The sequence below is a fragment of the Myodes glareolus genome, chromosome 3, assembly GCF_982192425.1.
Source record: "Myodes glareolus chromosome 3, mMyoGla1.1, whole genome shotgun sequence".
Lineage (NCBI taxonomy): Eukaryota > Metazoa > Chordata > Mammalia > Rodentia > Cricetidae > Myodes > Myodes glareolus.
The window spans coordinates 96,053,844-96,073,268 of NC_142028.1; the positions used below are offsets into that span (position 1 = coordinate 96,053,844).

The 19,425-nt window shown below is 42.0% G+C and overlaps 1 protein-coding gene and 1 long non-coding RNA gene across 8 annotated transcripts in view; one reads left to right on the forward strand and one right to left on the reverse strand.

The window, feature by feature from the left end:
• Positions 1-14,471, forward strand: part of LOC146895097 (uncharacterized) — a 35,501-nt gene extending 21,030 nt beyond the window's left edge. For 2 of the 3 annotated variants that reach the window (XR_015000849.2, XR_015000848.2), the window contains one exon: positions 741-1,315. This is a non-coding gene — a long non-coding RNA (uncharacterized LOC146895097). Of the gene's footprint in view, positions 1-740; positions 1,316-13,076 lie in introns of those variants that run through there. The other variant, XR_015000850.2, reaches the window with a different exon arrangement.
• Fggy (FGGY carbohydrate kinase domain containing) overlaps positions 1-19,425 on the reverse strand; it is a 384,056-nt gene that overhangs the window by 221,191 nt on the left and 143,440 nt on the right. The window lies entirely within an intron of this gene.

Here is a 19,425-nt window from a genome sequence, read left to right on the forward strand (position 1 = left end):
ATATTCTGGTACAATAGTGGCAAAAGTTGCAGCAGTAAACCCCCACTCCATATTTAATGTCCACTCCATGGAACAGAACCCATGCCTGACACTGCTCAGGTAGCCAAGAACCTGAGACTCAATGTCATGACCCTAAAGATATTAACAAATAACATTGTTCTACGATGTAGCTGGAGACTGTGCTTACGTTCCCCATCTGCCCTACCAAAATAATCACACAGAAACTATATTAATTACAACACTGTTTAGCCTATGACTTGGGCATATTGCTAGTTAGCTCTTACATCTTAAATTAATCCATAATTCTTATCTATGTTTAACTATGTGACTTGGTACGTTTTCTCACTGTAGCATTTTCATCTTGCTTCCTCTGGCTGGTGACTGCAAACTGAGCCTTTTTCCTTCCCAGAATTTTCCTAGTTTGGTTGCTCCACCTAAACTTCCCATCTGGCTAGTGGTCATTCAGCATTTTATTAAACCAATACAAGTGACAAATCTTTACAGAATACCAGAGCATTAACCCACAGCACTACCATCAACAAATGTAGCAACAAAATAACTGAATGAGATTCTATTATACTCATAGATCAGTGTCTCACTCAGCCATCACCAGAGAATTTTCTTCTTGAAGTAGATGGGAACTAACACAGGGACCCACAACTGGACAATCTGTAGAGACTGAGAGACTATTGAACACTCAGTTCTAAATGAGATGCCTTCATCAATTCCTTCCCCTCAAGGTTCATGATCTATGGAGAAGAGAGGCAGAAAGACTGTAAAAACCAGAGGAGATGGATGACTTCAAGGAAACACCATGGTCCAGACTCAACCGGACTGATACACCCATGACCTCATAGAGACTATGGCAGTGCACACAGGGACTGCTGATTCAAGCCAGACAGGGTCCCAGTGGTGAGGTGAGAAAGTAGATACTGTCTCTCACCCCTCACCAAGAAGCTATCTGCAATTCAGATTCACTGTGAAAGGAAAAAAAATCATTTTCTCCAATGGAGTCTCACTGGATACATTAACAAGAGAGTAGGCCCCATTCTCAAGCGTATTCAGTTGATTAGAACAAAAAATACTGGTATTTTTGTACTTTTTGTCTCATATTGCTAGATTTAGATATTTGTCTTATTGGTCTTTTGTTCATATATTTTGGTTTCCACTTTGGTTTTTGTGGGAGGTGTGTGTGTGTGCTTCTTGACTTTCATTGGTTCTCTTTTCTGTTTGTGTTTTAAGGAGCGAGAAAGGGTGTTGAGTTGGGTAGATGGGGAAATGAGGAACGTCTGGGAGGGGAAAAGCATGATTAGAATATATTGTCTTAAAATACTTTCAATTAAAGTTAATATATTGTTATTGCTGTGTACTATATGTCAAGGATTGGGGGCACACATGCATGCAGAATGTGATGCATGCAGAAATCAGAGAACAGATTTATGGAGCAAGTTCTCTACTTCTACCTTTACATAGTTCCTGGGATCAAACTTACAAGTCATCAGGCTGACACAGAGCAAAGGCTTTAACCCATAAGACTCGTCACTGGCCCCTACTTTTGTACTTTTTAAAAAATATATATTAAAAGTTTCTGCTGCTGCTGTTGCTGCAATAGAACCCCCCACAGAGAAAAGGACATTGAGGGTGAGTGCTTCTGGAAATGCAAATTTCATGAGCTGGCAATCAGCCAAGATGGTCCTAAGCTATCAGGTAACTGGATAATGATCAGCTTTGGCTTGGGTATCATCTGGAAGAACCAGGGTAGGCAGGCTGCATCTCCACCATGCTGCAAGACAAGCCTTGGCAGGCAGCCACAGAAATCAAAGAGGTTTGGTAATGTCCCAAACGTAGCAGGCTAGTGGAAAGCCACATTCGTGTTTGCATGGAAATGCCTGCAAAGACTGTGTGTCAAACACAGTTTGGGTGTTGGGATTCAGTAGTTCATAAGATGAGACATAGCCCTTGCTCTACTGGGATGAACAATCTAAAAAGAAGCACCAAATTCGTCCTTGGAAATAATGAATGAAGAACTCAAATGTGATAAAGGGCAGGATGTGAAGCAGAGCTGTAGTTTACACAGATGCACTATCCCAAACCAGTGATACCTGGCATTAAAGAAATGAGGGTGGAGCTGCTGAGCAAAATAAATATGAAGAACACACATGATTTCAACATCCTTCAGGGAGCTCAGTCCTGGAATGAGATGCAAATCTCCTGTAAGCTTCAGTTTCAAACACATTACTTTTTTTCCCTCTTGCTACCTATTCATAATAGGTCCTTGTGAGAGTGATCAGCCTCAAAGAGTGTTGTTCATATCATGGGCCCCATTCATGACCCTTCTTGTGTATGCAAACTAAAAAAACTACATTAGGCCTAGATTTGTTTCACTGAACCTAGATTCCAAACAGGATAGCTATTTAAAAAGTATGTGCACACACATATACACACACACCCCATTTATGTCTATGTTAAAATGATTGCTGGACTGAATTTAATGGAGACTGTTTATCAGTTTCCACTATGGATCTGGTTCCCAAAGATATTGTCAAGAAGAGTTCTGGCTTGTAGAATTTTCACAATATGCACTGATCATGGAATCAAACCCCTAAGTGGATGGGACTGGAGGTGAGTGAGAAACGGATGGTACTGGAGAATCTACTCACCATGTAGGATCATTTTGTTCACATGCAGAAGGATGAGCAACTTGGCTAGGAAGAGAGGCTAGGAGAGGGGCTAGCAGAGTGATGTCTGCGTGGGAGCTGGAGTATGGAAGCTCGCACTGTGTTTCAAGAACCGATCCTTGGGTAGAGAAAGAGCAAGGAGGGGAGCCAAAGTTGCACATCAACTACATAAATCTTATCAGACCTTCAAGGCTTGTCCATATACCAACTCAACCACATTGAAACAACACCCAATGTCTTCTATGATCCTTCAGACTTGCCCAAGCACCTCCTCTTTTGGCTCACAACACTTATTTTTGTCTGCTTACCGTGCAGCTGATCATGGGTCGTCCCTACATTTACAGAAGTTTTGTTGGTTCCTAGCCAAATGCCCAGTTCCGTTACTTTCCTGGGCATGGTAACATGATTATTCTCTATTTTCTTTCACTGTGTCTTGACTTTTGATAAGTGTCAGGTCCTGTCTGGCCAAGCATGGCCTCCTTCTGGACAAGGGTACTATGAACACAGCTGTGTGCTTAGCATAGCGCTAGGCAATGGTAACTAACAAGAATGTCAAGTACTACCACAGTCTCTTTGAGGCAAAAACACTGAGGCAGAAGTCACTTGTGCACTTAGTGATAAAGCTTAGAGATAAGTATGCATATGTACATGAAGAAAAACTAGCGATTAAGAGCATCTCCCTTTAAAATGTCAAGATGCTTTCCTAAGGCAACTGGATAAAGTTAAAGACCTAGACTAGGTAGTGGTGGCACATGCCTTTAATCCACTCAGGAGGCAGAGGTAGGCAGATTTTTTAGTTTGAAGCCAGCCTGATCTACAAAGCAAGTTCTAGGACAGTCAGGGCTACCAGGGCTACACAGAGAAACCCTGTCTCAAAAAATAAAATAAAGAGAGAGGGAGGGAGAGAGAGAGAGAGAGCGCTAAACTGACTTGCTCCAACTCTTAACTTGGATATGTAAATCTTGGCAACTGATGTAACTTCTGTGCATCTGTTAAACAATCTGTAAAATGGGGCTACTGGTGCCTTAGAAGACTACCATGTAAGTTACATGCACTGTTGCTGCTCCAATCCTTCTGAGGTATAAATATTTAAGAGCAGAAGCTAAACCCACTAAGCTCATTTACTTGTTTTCCCCAAACCTATGAACCACAATTTTTATTAATTATTAAGATCAAAAGCAGCTACAAACCCACAAAATTATACCTTAAAAAAGAAATAAACAATAGAAATAAATTGTTGCAAAAGAAGTCCACGTGCAGAACTTAAGTGTACTATGATGACTTCCACGAACCTCAGCATTTCATCTCTCCTGGGGTCTCCTGGGGTCTTCAGCCACCTGACTCAGGATCATATGAGGGAAGGAAGCCACCACACCTCTTCATTAGAAATCCTATGGGACCTGCCTGCGTATATCTCACTGGCCAAAACTTAGATGTAGAGAAAGAAGAAGAATGCAGGCCTTAACCCTGTGCCCAGCAGAAGCACCCTGCGCCCAGCTAACTGTCTGAGTTTGGGTAGAAAAGGAGATGCCAGTGTAGCTTGCATGGGTATTCAGTATCTCCACATCACTGCCATGCCTGTGGCAAAGCAGGGATGCTACTTTGAGTTCTGTTTCATTTTATCAAAGCTTTGGGGTCCATAACAAATCACAGAACACGTCCAAGCACATTTCCTCAGGATCTATACAGCTGTCTCACTTTAATCATTTTGAAAGCATAGCCCCCTGAAGGGAAATGTAGCTATATGGGTCTGATTCACTCTAAATTATTGGAAAATTGATTTTTTTAAAAGGTGTTTGCTTGCCAAGACTTTTGAACCATTTTAAAGAGCTTGAAAAAAAATAATAAAACCACCAACTCTTTGAAGAGTAGAAGAATGTTTTGCCAAGGAAACAAAAAAGAGCTAAGCCTCCATACCAATAGGGTCACAGGACACTTTGTACAGGTTTTGACAAAATAAAGCTCCATATACCCATAACTATCATGGCAAATATTGTCTGCAAACATGTTATTTACTTTATATTAGCTATGAGTTATCAATAATTTAAGTGAGTTTTATTTCTAAATATTTTAAAATAATGCAGGTGATAGAGAACTTTTTGTTCAGCTATTACTTACAATACATTTTCTCATCAAAAGGATGGATGAGACTCATAAAAAGCCATCTTTATGACGGAAAGTCCCTTTTAACTAACATGAAACCACTGACTGCATTCATGCTTATTAGACTTTGATGAGATTCAGAAGTAATGAATATTCTTGATAAGGTACATCCCATTAGGGCTATGGAAAAAAGGAAGACAATGGTGCAGGTAGAACATTCTGGAAAGGAGATCAGGAAAAGCACCCAGGAAAAGAGTACTCAAGACACACTGAATTTGACCCTACTCAGGGTGATGAGTCAGGAAACTGGTAAGCCAAATGAGTCAGAGCATCCCATGAAAAATGCAAGGGCTGCAATGAGTGGAGATGTATTTGCTAATAACAATCATGAGCTCTTCTGGGCAGGCAGGCCTGTCCTCCATCAAGTAACTCTGAGAATCTGGCTCAATTGTTTACGTCAATTTTCAAACACAAAGCAGAAAAATTAATAACACCCACATCTCTTTGTTCACCAGGGCATTAATCGGATAACTCATTAACGTGTGTGAAATATTGAACAGTGGTGCCTGGACATAAGGAACACTCAAGAATCTTAAATCCCTATAATTTCATTTGTGCATTCCAACAAATAAGTGTATAGCCACCTCGACAGAGGCACTTTTATTTGGCAGTTGCAGCAGATAAAGACTATCACAGAAATACATAACTCATCCAAAAAAATCATGCAATGCTCAACTCCAACTGATGCATCTACAATATAACCCCAATATGTAAGACCCGAGGAATATCGCTTAAGAGAAGGCAGAAAAAGTATCTAAGAGCTAGAGGACCAGGATATCTTCAGTAAGATAGTGTTTTCTATTTATGACAGGAAAGTACACCCATGAAATATCAAGAATACAGTCATCTCAATAAGACCTGTATAATAAAAACACAGCTAGACATGCCCAGTGGATGGAAGAAGTCTCAACGGGGCTCATTCCTAGGTAGAGAGCGGCAGGTAATTGATGGTTGCTGAGAGATGGATAAGCAGGCATTTATAGGGACAAGATCCCTGATGTGTTACCTAATTTCAAGTGATAAATTCTAAACACAAGTACGTATGAGCAACACTAAAGGGATTCAGTAGGGTGTGTGTGTGCGCACGCACACACGTGTGCATGTGCGTAACAACACACTGGTAACTAAAAAGATAAAGAAGTAGTGAATTTGAGAAGGAGTTGTGGGCATGGAAGATGTTGGAGAAGGGGAAACAGTAGAAATTGTGTAAATACAAGCTCCTGTATGAAAATCTCAAAAATATTTTTGAATCCAAATTTTAAAAAGCAGTGTTAGCCTTCTCACTATGTTATTTTCTTCCATTGTCTTTTTACAGCAAACACTAAGAACACTGCCTCTTTCTTTCTTTAAAGGAGAACAAATTGCTGGGATCAAAGCTCAGGATGGAGGTGACTACTTGAATTCATCTCCTTCCTTAGGACTTCTAATTTCATGGAAATTGGAATACTAGTGAGGAAATTGATTTAGATGAGAGTGTCTGCTCCTGCATTTGATTTAAACTGTCTTCACATGCTAAAAATGAAATGTAACTTTGAGAAAAAGCCAAGGTTTCACCTCCAACAAAAAGGCCATCTTTAGGTCAACAAAGTTAAGTGAAATGCCGCTTAATGGCTCTAAACAGCAAAACATAATTCAAAAAGGAAAAAATAAAATTCAAAACAAAATGGCTCTATGACTGACAACCACAGTGGAAAACAAACACATCTTAGATAAAATTTGAAGTTATTGTCATAAGCCTCAGAGAAGACTCTTGTTTTCCTGAGTCTCCTTCGACAATAACATACAGACCATCACTTTCTCCAGTCTATGAGCACATAACAGACAGGGACCAAGTGTGCAGCCACCGCGCAGATGCTGAAGATCTACGAAGCTCTCCCATGCTACGCCTAACAAATACTGACTGAAACAACTAGAAAACTGATGCGGGAGGAATCTTTTCATTAGCATCCATGTGGAGTTTCCCTGAACTGTCAAATCAGACAAGGCTAGATTTGTTGTAACATCGTTCTCTGAAGAATTCTTGATCCCTCGGTGCAGGAGACTGGGGAAATGCTGCTGCTGCTGCTGCTGCTGCTGCTGCTGCTGCTGCTGCTGCTGCTGCTGCTGCTGCTGCTGCTGAGAACAGTTGGAAGGAAGCTGAGAACAGGGCATCACCAGCTGTGTTTACAGGTGCTACCTGGGGACTTGCTGGAAATGACATTTCTCTGGTCCCACACGGAACTCCCGATACAGAAACTCCGAGCAGGAGAGGCGAAGCAAGGAGTTTTATGATGTTCTCTGGGGGATTCTTACATTGGCCCCAATTTAAGAACTGATGAGAAAGTCCAGTCCCTGCAGTTTATAGTGGAAGAAACAGAGGTCCACAAAGGAAATTTAGTTGTTTTCCCAGAATCATTTTTACAATTTTCAGGTAATTAAATATGCCAAATTGAGCACTTTTTGACTTTGTGATGTTTCTCCTTAACTGATCTGCAGTTTCTTTATCGGAAAGATGAAAAAAATTAACATCATTTCCTGGTACTTAAAATAAATGGATGCTGTATCTAACAGACATTTAATATGCAGATGTTATAATATGCATATGTGTATAATCTGTATATTATATACAAGGAATAAAACTATAACCAGTACTCTAAGTAAGAAAGACTTCTGTAAAAGAAGAACTTGTTGGAAACCAGGTATGACGCTTCACGTCTCGAACTCTGGTCCCAGAGAAGTAAATGCGGGGAGACCACTACAAGTTCAAGGCCAGCCAGGGCTACGCAGCAAGACTCTGTCTCAAACAACCAGTCAAACCAACACACTCGAGTGTGAGAACATTTGTCTGTCACTCACATTTGTGTGCCTGTGGTAAGAGCTCTGGAACATGGAGGCTAAGGCCTCCACGTAGACAAGTGGCTAGCAAGCCCACAGGAAGCTCTAACATCAAGCTGTTTTGGAAAATGATTCCTGGGAGACCTAAACCATCAGAAGAGGCCTCAGCTGGTGAGAAAAGGATCTCGGTAAACACAGTCATCAGTGTGACAAACACCTTTGTTTGGAGCTCTGTAATCCTTGGGCCTGAATTCTCTGAATAGTGTCGTGTATCCACAAGCGGGTACACCTTGTTCAGCATCTGGCTATGGAAGTCAACGTTTTTCCTGCACGTCCACAGTGGGGTGGTGACAGGAAGGGAAATAAATCAACCATCCTGGCCAACAAGTAGTTAGCAAAGTCCTGAGCTAGAATATACATCAGGAAATAGAAGCCTATAAAATGGATTTTTTCTATCAACCTTTATGATATTCTCCATGAAAGAGATCCCAGCACATGTGTTCCCATGGGAAAACATGTGTTTCTTCATATGCCCAGGGCTGAGATGTAAATGGGCAGTAAACTCCTTAGAAGGTCTCTGTATCGCCAAGTGAGAAGCCTGCTCACTTCTATCTTAGTCTGTTAGCTGTATAAATTCAAAGTGTTAACATTGCACACTGGGGAGTATAATTTGAACCAAGCCCGGAGAAATCTGTCCTGGGGACTCTGTGCCGAGAACCCGCCACATTGACAGCTCATCAGACAGCAGCATACTGAGTCAAACTGGCTGGTCCATTCCAAGAGTCTCCAATTTGCCCACCTAGTCTCCATCGTACTCTCCCTGTCTTTAAATGGCAGAACTCTCAGTACATTTGGAGACTACAAACTGACCCCAGAAAGCCTTACACTGTCTCAGGTTTAACCTGAGACAGGGGTATTCAGGAAATGTATTTGTGGTCATGAGCTATAAGACGAGGTGAGGTATCGGATGTGAGCTCCTGAGAAGGAAAGCAGGCTCCGTTAACATACACACTATGGCCTTGCCCTTGTCCTATGGCTAGAAGCAAGGGCTCGACACAGAAGCAAAGCCACAGAGTCACAAGGGGGGCACTGCGGTAAACACAGGGAAGGTCAGGGAGTGCAGAGAACAGTAGTGACTAGAAGACAGAAGGAAGAGGACAATGGTGACATTGTGGTGGGCCCACCCCACGACCTCCAAACTCCCTAGGATCAATAGAGAGACTTGAGGACACTGTGCTAGGAAGTCGTTACCAAAGATGCACTAGCTCTCGTGTACAGAACAGATTGTAGGCAGCAAGTTCCCACCAGGAAACTAGCTCTAGAAGCTGTTGAGTAGACAGAGTGGGAGACCGGGGTGAGACAGGTTTGACGCCATCTGCAGGAGGTCAGTGTTCACGGAGGATAGCCCACAGTAACAGCATCTCATAATGGACTAGATTTACGGCGACTGAAGAGAAAGAGGTACCAAGAGCTTGCAGAACAGGCTGGGAAGTCACCGCTTCCACTGATTAACCAAACAGAACACAGCACAACAAAGAACTACTTCTTCCTATCTGCTTTCAATCAGAATGCTGGAGAAAATTCATGACCCCAGGTAGATTCACAGGGAACGACCCTTCTGCCAGACTTTCAGCAGCCGGCAGTCCCCATGTTCTCTTAATCTCCTGGCTCCTTGGGTATCTGAACTTCCATTTACGCCTTCTCCATTTCTCAACCCCCATGCCTCTGTTTCTCTACCGGCTGCTCAGATGACCACCTTCTTCTCGTTCCAGACAAACAGAAACTCTGTGATGGGAAGTCACTCCCTGCTTCCCAGCTTCACACCATGTCTGCTTTCTTCATTAACTGACTATGGGGTCTGTATCCTGAGAATGACTCCTTTCTCCTGAGTCCGTGCGATTCTGACTGTCCCTTTTCTCTCTGGTGTCCACACCCCAGCGGCACTGCTAAACGCTTCCCATCAGCAATCAAATAATGTCACGCAATTCCCTTCCGTCAGTCAAACAAGCAATGGGTGACACCATCCATTTTGAACAACCACCCTCCTTTAGGGACCATCCCATTTCTGTTTCCTTTCTTCACAGCCAAGTTTCTTAAGTTCTGTGTAAACATTCTTGCTCCAAAATGGCGTCTGATCTGACCATCTTGGATGGAACATTGACTCAGTCCCCAGCAACTGTGTGGTTTCAGGTGGTTAACTTCTTCATGCCTCAAGTTTCTCTTTTGTAAAAGGAAAAGGGGGTATGGTCACTACATTTCTCATTAGGTTGTTGTGAGGTGATAATTCATATTAAATTCTTGGCATAGCACCTAGTAAATATTCATTAAATGTTAGTTGTGGTTGTTGTCACAAATACCATTCTCTCCTCAACTCTTATTTTCTGCCCTGCTATTATAATAAAGTAGCTTTCACTGACGTTTCTGCTATAGACTGAACATGCTCACTAAGGCTCATACACGGCAAAGTTAATCTCCAGAGCAAGTGAAGGGAGGTAGACCTCTTGGGAGATGTTGAGGTTGTGAGGCTGTACCTTCACGCTTGCATTAACGCTCATATGTAAACAGTTTACAGTAATGGGTTTGTTCTTTCTCACCCTTCTGCTTTTTACCATGTGAGAACACAGCAAGGGGACCAACATCAGACACCAGCAGATTGCCTCTAACCCTGGGGGACAGAGTTCTGGTCTTCATCCTTATCCTAGTCTGGTGTGGGAGAATTGTCTGTATTCTGTCAATCATGTTTTGAATAAACGCTGATTGGCCAGGGAGGAAGTATAGGCGGGTCAACCAGACAGGAAGTAGAGGCGGGACGATGAGAACAGAAGAATGCTAGGAAGGAGGAAGCCCATTCCTCCCACTCCTGCCCAGACCACCGAGAAGCAATATGTGACCTGCCCTGCTGTGAAAGGTACCAAGCCATGTGGCTAACATAGATAAGAACAATGGGTTAATATAAGCTACAAGAGCTAATAAGACGACTGAGCTAATGGGCCAATGAGTTTATAACCTAACGTAGACTCTGTGTGATTTTCTTTGGGGCTTGTCGGCTGTGGGGAACTGGGCAGGACATAAACCTCAACAAACAGGCCCCCTCATGTTACACTAGTATGTAGTGTTCTGGAGCAGATACAGATTAGTACCGCCCCCAAGTCATTGTAAAAATGGACAGTTTTCAGTCCTTTCTTCCCTCCTCTTACAGTCGAGGAGCTCCTTCCTTCATATTTTAAACATTCCTGGTCTGACTATATATACAGTCTTTAGAGATCACTGCAAGCACCCTCTACCTGTCTTTCATGGACTGGAATGCTCCAGACTTTCTCACACCCACTTCTCTCCCCTCTCTAAAGGTGAGTACACATATCCACAGCATCCAATAGCAGCCACACTGCTGACTCCATCCTTACCTGCTTCCCCAGCACAGGCCAACAGTGCATTCTGAGTGAGGCACAGACTCATCACTTTCCCCCTCCACTTGTCTTCCTTCTCCCCTAGAGCAGTTGCTTGTGTGGCTATTCTTTACTATTGTTTCAATCACTGACCAGATAGCTACTGAGTATCCATTTGTCCTGAACTGTTTTCTGTGAGCTGCCTGCTGTAGAGGATGGTTTAGGCAGCTTGTAACAAGAAGGAAAAGAGAATATAGGATAAAATAGATTAAAGAGTAAATGAATCCAAAGAGAGATACAAAATTAATTGAGATGAATTTACTAGTGTTCACAAGCCCACTACAAATGATTCTCCGATTTGCTTTGCAGAATGAACCAAAGGAGTTAAGGGGCATTTTGAAAATTGCTCAATATGATAACTATAAGAACAGAGAAAATGAAAGTGACGATTAACACAAACTGTGAAAAATTAATGGTTGATTGGGTTCTCATACCAGACAATATCTATTCCATCAAGCCCACACTTAGAGGGGTTTACATAGCCTCTTCCCTGAGGACTCGCTGTCACAAGACCAGAAGGTGATAGGCAAGCTGCTGAGAGGAAAGAAGTCAATAGTCTGACTCAGCTATGACGTCTATAAACCACACCAATGACCTGCCGGGCAAGACATCTATCCAACTGTGATAGTGGCGTTTACATTTTGGTGGTAACTAACAGCTATCTAATGGGACCCAAGGTCTGCTTAGTAGGAGGAAAATCATGCTTAGTACTGTAAGCCTAGCCAACTCCACATGGCTTATGAGGCCATGGACCTTAGAAAAAGACCTACAAACTCCAATTTGCTAAACCAGTTTAATTCCTAGCTGTATTCTAAACTACTTAGCTGTGTGCCCACAGAAAAATAAAAATCTCACCCATCATCAAAGAAAATTCTTTCGGCAACAGCAGGAGACCATTATAAAAAGTCACAACTGTTAAAAATGCAGGGAACAACTGTCTGTGGGTGCCTATCTCCAGTTGATAAACCTACAAAAGAACTCCTACTCTTATCTCAGGAAAGAGTCTAAGAGCCAGGGAACCAGCAAGTCTGCTGTCAGACTGGTCCTGCTTGCTATTATAGAGAAAACTCTACCCATACATTCCCAACAACATGACTGCCTAAACAAGACGCGAACAATGTGAATAATAATTGGCATCGTAATGCAGATGGGAAAAAAATCTCACAGGGTCCACTGCAATTAAAAACTGCTGAGAGAGGGAGAGTTGGTCTTTCCTGGGGATTAGTCCCCTGGTTATCCATTACTGAGTGGTCGGCCCTAGAAATATAGATATATTTGTATGAAGGCAAAACTAAAAGACTCAGCAGCTTATATTCATACGCTGATTTGTTCATATTTATATGTAACAACAGAGGTGGAAGAAAAAGAATCTATGAGTTTTGGCTGGATGTGTGAGCAATAGGATGATGGAGAAGTAGGGATAAAACACGCAAGCACATTGTGGTTGAATTTGCAAAGGGAGGCTTTATGTGAAGTCACTGAAGTTACCAGGTAGATACACTGTGCTTCTTGTGAGTCCTCAAAGGTTATGTAACTTGTCTGATACACATGGCAGGGTCAGGGAGCAAACGCATGACAATCTGGCTCTATAACCTTTACCTCAAAGTACATCTGAAAACCAACTGCTGTTTCCACCTGTAGAAAGGATCAACAACAGACCTTTGTGTATGGTGCCCATATCAGAACAAGCAAGACACCTCAGAGATTCTGCCTTTTAACAAACCCCTGGCAGCTGCTTTGCTTCAGTTTAAAGCCAAGTTACAAAGACCTTGATAAAGCACGGTGGGAGGAGGGGAGCAGAACATGAAGTATTAATAAACCTTGTACAATCGTTACCCTGTCCCTTAAGTAGCCTCTGAAGTAAGAGCAGCGGGAAAGAACACTGATGGGGGGGTTTGCTTGCCCCCTCAATACCCTGCACATTTCAGAAGCTAAGAGGATATGAAAATTTAACAGAATTTTAATGCCTTTCTAGGTTTTAAGATGCCACAAACAGATCATCTTCATTCTGCTCACCACAAGAACAGAAGGGGCACAGGGAAGGTGGGTCTGTGACTCATTACCTCCCAGGACCTGCAGAGGCTGTGTGAGCGGCAAGGAAACTTCTGGAATCAATAGGGTTCAAGGCAAGGCAGCTCCTGCCAGCGAGCCTTCGAGAACGTCATTAGTCAACCAGTGACCTGGCTGCCCCACCCCAGCAGCCCTCTGATGCAGATTCTCAGAAAGGTTGATCTGTGCTGAGAAACTGAAAAGGTCATGGGTATGCACAAGTCAAAACTCACAGAACTGGGGTGAGGAAAACCACAGAAGAATCGTGGAATCACCTCAGAAACCAAGGTCGCCACTTATCCTCTTTGTGACCAAGAACAGTAAGGCAGAAGAGTGATGGTGTGTCACATGCAATGCTGGAAGCTAATCACGCACAGGGGAAGCCTCCCAAGAACACTGGACTGAGCCACCTCTAAACGGATGACAATAATGACAAGGGGTCTGGTGTACACAGGCTCAAAGTGCAAGTCCTCTGCCAATGACCTTCAGGAAAGGGGGAAACAAGCTGAATCGTCTCCCTTAATTCGATTAAGACATGTGCAGCCATCTCCTCAGCTTCTGCTGAGAAAGGAAGTATGAGTGAAGGTGAGCAGTACCTGCCAATCAGCACCAAGGGGCTCCGGTGTCAGGCAGACTGGGATTAGAATCTTGCTGCATGATTAACATGACGGGGAAAGGCAATTTCAGGAGATAAGAGAACCCTGGACTGTTCAAGTGTTTCTCAAACACTGACTACTGCATCCCGGGCCTGCTCCTGTAAATGAAACACTCCCTACCCCACCCCTGTGGCCTTTATAGATATGAGGCTCAGAATAGTGCACAGGACTTCAAATGCAATCAGGGTTCTTACTGACTTTGAGCTGAGCATTGACTCAGGCCCAGGAGAATCCAGAAAAGACTCATCTATGGTTCTTTTACCCCATGACCTTGATCATCAGAACTCCGTATGCTTTAGCTTCTTCATCAGTAGAAAGATACACTATTACCTACCAGGACCGGTTAGGGAGAGCAGTAAGTTAGTATTAACAAGGTACCTAGAAGTGATTGATCCTTGGTTTATTCGTCCTTAGGAACCACTCTAGCCAAGCTAAGCAACAACTAAGTTTACATACATATGGACCATAGAGAAGTCCATTTTTCCATTTCCTGTATGTTAAACAAAAGGATGTGACTACAGATGTATGCCTGATAAAAACAGCCCTATAACCCCTTCCATGTCCCACTAGCCCCATCTCCCTCTCAAATCCACGCCCTTCTTTGCTATTTGATTATAACTGCAACATATATAGGCAATTCACATAAATACAACCTACTGAGTTCATTTTGTTATGTGTTATGATTTCAGAGTTGACCACTTTGTATCAGAAAACCAGTTACGGGACTCATCCCTGAGAGAGGCTATTTCTCCCTCTCTGGGCAGTCGCTTGTTGCATGTGGTTCGTTGTCTATGGTTGGGATTCCATGAGATTTTCTCCCTTCTGACTTAGCATGTCTACTAATATTGTCATTGTTCAGTTTTCATTTAAGAAGCCAGTCTCACAGCAAACTCTCTCTGGTCCTCTGGCTCTGATAATTTTCCTGTCTCATCATCCATGATGTACCCTGAACCTCAAGTACAGGAGTTGTGTGGTAGATACATCCACTGGGGTTAGGGTCTCCTGATGGCTATACTATGTTCTATTGTGGTTTGCTATAATGGTCTCCATTTGCTGTAAAGAGAGGCTTCTTTGATGATAAACGATAGTTAAACTTAATCGTGGATTCTCTTCTAAGATTCTTGACCTCACAAGCCCTGAAGATTTGGCTAGGTTTACAGTACCAGACATAATTTTCTTCCTCTCAAGTGGGTCTGAAGTCTAACTAGACAGCTGCTGGCTTTCACTAAGATATGACTGCAACGATTGTACCTTTAAGGACATCTTGCCATGCTGATCAGTGTTGGGGTTCCTAAGTGTCACAGTTGGATAGAAGTATTGATTGCTTCCTTCTCTCAACTTGCATAGTATTTCTCTGTTACTATGGAAGCTAGATAGTAGGGAAGAGGCTTTCAGGCTAGATCCAGCTTAAATAGCCCGAGTCTTCGGCAAAAGGGACTTGTCTTCAACCTCTGAGAAGTAACCAAGGGCAACAGCACAGTCTAGATTGTTTTGGGAGTCACTTGGACTAACCTGACTAACAACTAGAAAAGAGATTTCTCATGCCTGGTACTGGGAGTTTGTTAGGTCAGAGTCTTAGGGCAATGCAAGTGGTATAACTTTATTTTATATAACAATAATAATAATATGTGTATATAATATATATGTATATATTGTATATAATTTTAGGCGAATATGAAGTAATACGATTACTTGAGTCTTTATCAAACAACCTTGGTGCTTTTTGTTCCTGCTACTCATTTTTAATAATCAAATATGTGTGCACATGTGTATGTGTATATGTGTATAAATACATAATGATACACTAGCTTTTAGGGTCCAAACTTTTGGGAACCTGGGATAATGTTGACCATATTCTATATCTTAGTCGCAATTCAGTTTTGCTTTCACATGGTACAAGATTGCATCTTCAGCTTATTAAAGATATATAACTGGGTGAGACCACACAAAGATAAGATGGCCAAGATCTTCTCCTAAATTTCATTTTTCTCAGTCATCGTTGGTCTTAAGCTGCTTTTTTTATATCATGATTTCGGAATCATTGCATACACTTCTTGGTGGTAGCCACACTGCCCTCCTTTCCATGGCCTCGCTCTAGCTGCTAATCCCTCTGTCTAAAGACTCTTTTGACCCCATTCATAGTCTGAAAGAATTCCAGCCAAGTTTAAGAAGCACATCTTCAGACATTTATCAATCACATAAACATACACTTCTAAAAGTCCCATCAACCTATTTTTATACTATTTATCACAGAGGCACAGTAGTGATTTCTAATGAGCCAATACTATAGACGTTAGCCATCAGAAGTCAGGAGCCCTGTGACCTTTGGTTCATTTGTTCTCAGAATCTAACAGCGTATGTCACATTGAATCAGTGAACTAGAGCAAAGGAGGAAATGAAAGATTATTCAGTCATTAATATAACCTTATCTTGCATACCATGAGCCCACTTCCTGTAGCGTTCCTCCTCTGAATGTAATTATCACAGCCCTTTGGGGGTTTGATCTTGGCTGGACTGTACCTGACAGCAGACCTGGGATAGCTCTAATTGTACCACATCTTTGGATATGCTATTGAATGCTGTGCTGGTTAATTAGGTGCTTTTCTTTTCATTCTTTCCAGAAATCACATTTTGCATATATCATCCTTGTCCATTACAGCCCTTCAAGTATTATTATAAACAAAGGAACCAAATCTCAGAGATGGCTAGTAGCTTATTCATTTTACCCAGCCAGTCAGTGGTGTATCTGGGATCTGGTCCAAAGCCTTTCTCACTTGAAAGCTCATGATTTCTGGATTCTTCCAATACGAAACAGAAATTAATTCATTTTTGAAAGTTTGATGGAAAAATAAATAACACACAGAAAATAGTCTTTAAAAGTTGTAAAACATTGTAGGAACATTAGTCATGGATTTTCCTGAATTATCACCAAAATAATTTGTACTTTTAATCTTCCTATGGCTATACGTCCTTCAGTTCATGATAAATCAATCATACGAAAACAGGTTTTTTTTTTTTTTTTTTTTTTTAAAAAGTCACCAGCCATATGTAACTGAAGACTTCAGGCAAGCCTGTGATCCCAGCTAAGACAGCTAAGACAGCCTTCAGGGTCTAACTGCCTCATACCTTGCTTAGAAAAAGGCTGTGTGATTCCCAAGGGTAGCTGAGAAAAATACAGGGCACTTCCCAAATTTAATTTTGGCAATAATTACTGGAATTATTGCAGGGTACTGCCTTTAGCATATATGATCTGTCGTATGCATACATCTAGGCTCAAAGGAAAGGAAAGCTATAACAATAACAAGTATTTGCTAGAAAACCAACATATGATGAGTTTTACCTGCATTATTTTCTTTGTACTTGCCAGTTCTGCAATCTACCAGTTGAGGTTCAAAGAGGTCAAGTTGCATATGGCAGAGCTTGCATGGCTCACAGGTGGCAGAACTAGAATTAAAATCAGGCCAGCCTTAATCTAGTGATAAAGTAGCACCCTTAAAATAGGAAATAACTAATATGTCACTTAATTATTCTTGTTTGTCTATATCAAGCTGTCACTTTAAGAGACGGACTCCCAGATTCAACTGTCCCTGGTTACTTGGGCAAAGCGTGCCATTGCTGAGGGGGGCCTCTGGTGTCAGATGACCTAAATTACACTCTCGATGAGTGGTTCTTCCCACTCAGCTGACAACACCTAGACGGCCTTAATAAGCAACACTGTTGAGAACTCTGAAATAGGAGAGCTGGCACACAACAGTGAAAGTCAGAGGGACACATACTTGGCAGTGGCAGGGGTGGCCAGCGGAGACGGAATAGGGCCTGACTTCGGCTCTCAGCTGTGTCACTAAAATGCTAGAAAATCAAGAAAATTCACCACACATCTCTGAGACTTGGTTCTTTTCTATAAATTGAGGCTATTAGAATAAGATCTTTATTGTTCATTCAAGCTCTGATATTCCCTGATTCCTTAGAAGGATGAAGGAAACTTGAGAGTTAACCTTACTCCTGAGGGTTTCCAATCATCTTCCAGATGCCAAACTGTAGAGAAGAGCAGAGCAGACCCAGAAAGCTTCTAAAAACCATTACTGGCCATTATCACATCACAGTGTGGTCATCACTGCTCCCTTGTCCTTATGGCTCTCCGGGGCTGTTCCTGGAAGGGACAAAGGCTGAAATCGTATTTCTGGGAACCTAGGGGGTGGGAGTGCAGTGTTGGTAGAAGGTTGGGAAGTGAGTGATCCTGTCCCCCAGGTTCCCAGCCACACTTAAAAATGATAACAGCTAACATTCCTATGGGCTGCATAAACCATGTCCTGCAACATTTGAGATCACACTTTATCTTCACACATCACAACAGACACTTATAGAATGGAAAGTGAGTATGGCATATGATTATAGACTAGAAATAGGGGCAGGACATAGACAAACACCCATTTACAGAGAAGCTTCAAACAGTCCCAGCGGCCCTTGTTACCTTCTATTTTATTTGCGGATTGGCATAAGTAGTAATTAGATCATCTCTTAAAGGTGTTGAAGCAAATCCTGCTATGCTGAGGGTCTTACCAGTTTCCCATCTTCAAGCGAGGGTAGAAGTCCGATAAGATATCAATCTATTGTCCACTATCTTACCATATCCACCAATTTAAAGAAGCCCTATTCTTTCATGACGCCATGCCTCTACATATGCTGTTTCTTCTGCTGTGGAAGACGTTCTTTCACTTCTTATAAAGGGCACTCATATTTTTCAGTCACTCTTCCAGCACCTCCTCCCGAGGAGACATCCTTGTTATCACCACCAACATCTACAAGTCTTAAATTGCTTCTCTATGGTACTAGGGACAGGAGTGTCATAACACACATTAAATATCCTTTTTAAGATTTTAAAAATTATTTTAAATTATACGTGTGTCCATGTGGAAATACGCACACATGAGTTCAAGTAGCCTCAGTATCCATATGTGTTGAAAAAGACAAGAGTTATAATTACCAGTAGTTGTGAGCTGCCCAATATAGGTCCTGGGAACTGATCTTGTGGGTCCTCTGCAAGAACAGCACACACTGCTGGGCCATCTCTCCATCCTTCTTGTTAAAATCCTGTTAGCTTACATTTCTATATTTATCCATATCTGCCTGAGTAGATAAGAGATGGACAAGGTTCCCTTTGTTTCATTTTGTATACTCAGTCTAGTACCCAGCACATGGGAGGCAAACAAAGAGCTAGCTAGTTACATGCATAGATTATTATATTTATTGTGACTCCAGTCACTTATTCAGGCAAAAGACAGACTTGAGAGGGTAAAATTAGTTCATAAGATATTCAGAGGATATTTCCTTTTCTTTAACAATTAGAAAGGCATAGATACATATGATGGACAGGAATAAGAAAGATAATATAAAAAACGCAACAAGATCAAAGGCTCGGAAGGAACTGGGAAGGCAAAGTCTGTGACAGTTGATGATCTCCTTCTGGACATGGGAGATAAGTAGTATGAGAGGCCCCACATTGTCAATAAAAGGCTGCAAGTAACTGTGCCCAAAGACGCTGCAGGTTCCCCAAGTGTCTCAGTACAAACTTCACCTATATACCAACTCACAGAGATGGAGTGGCAGCAACAGGTTGAG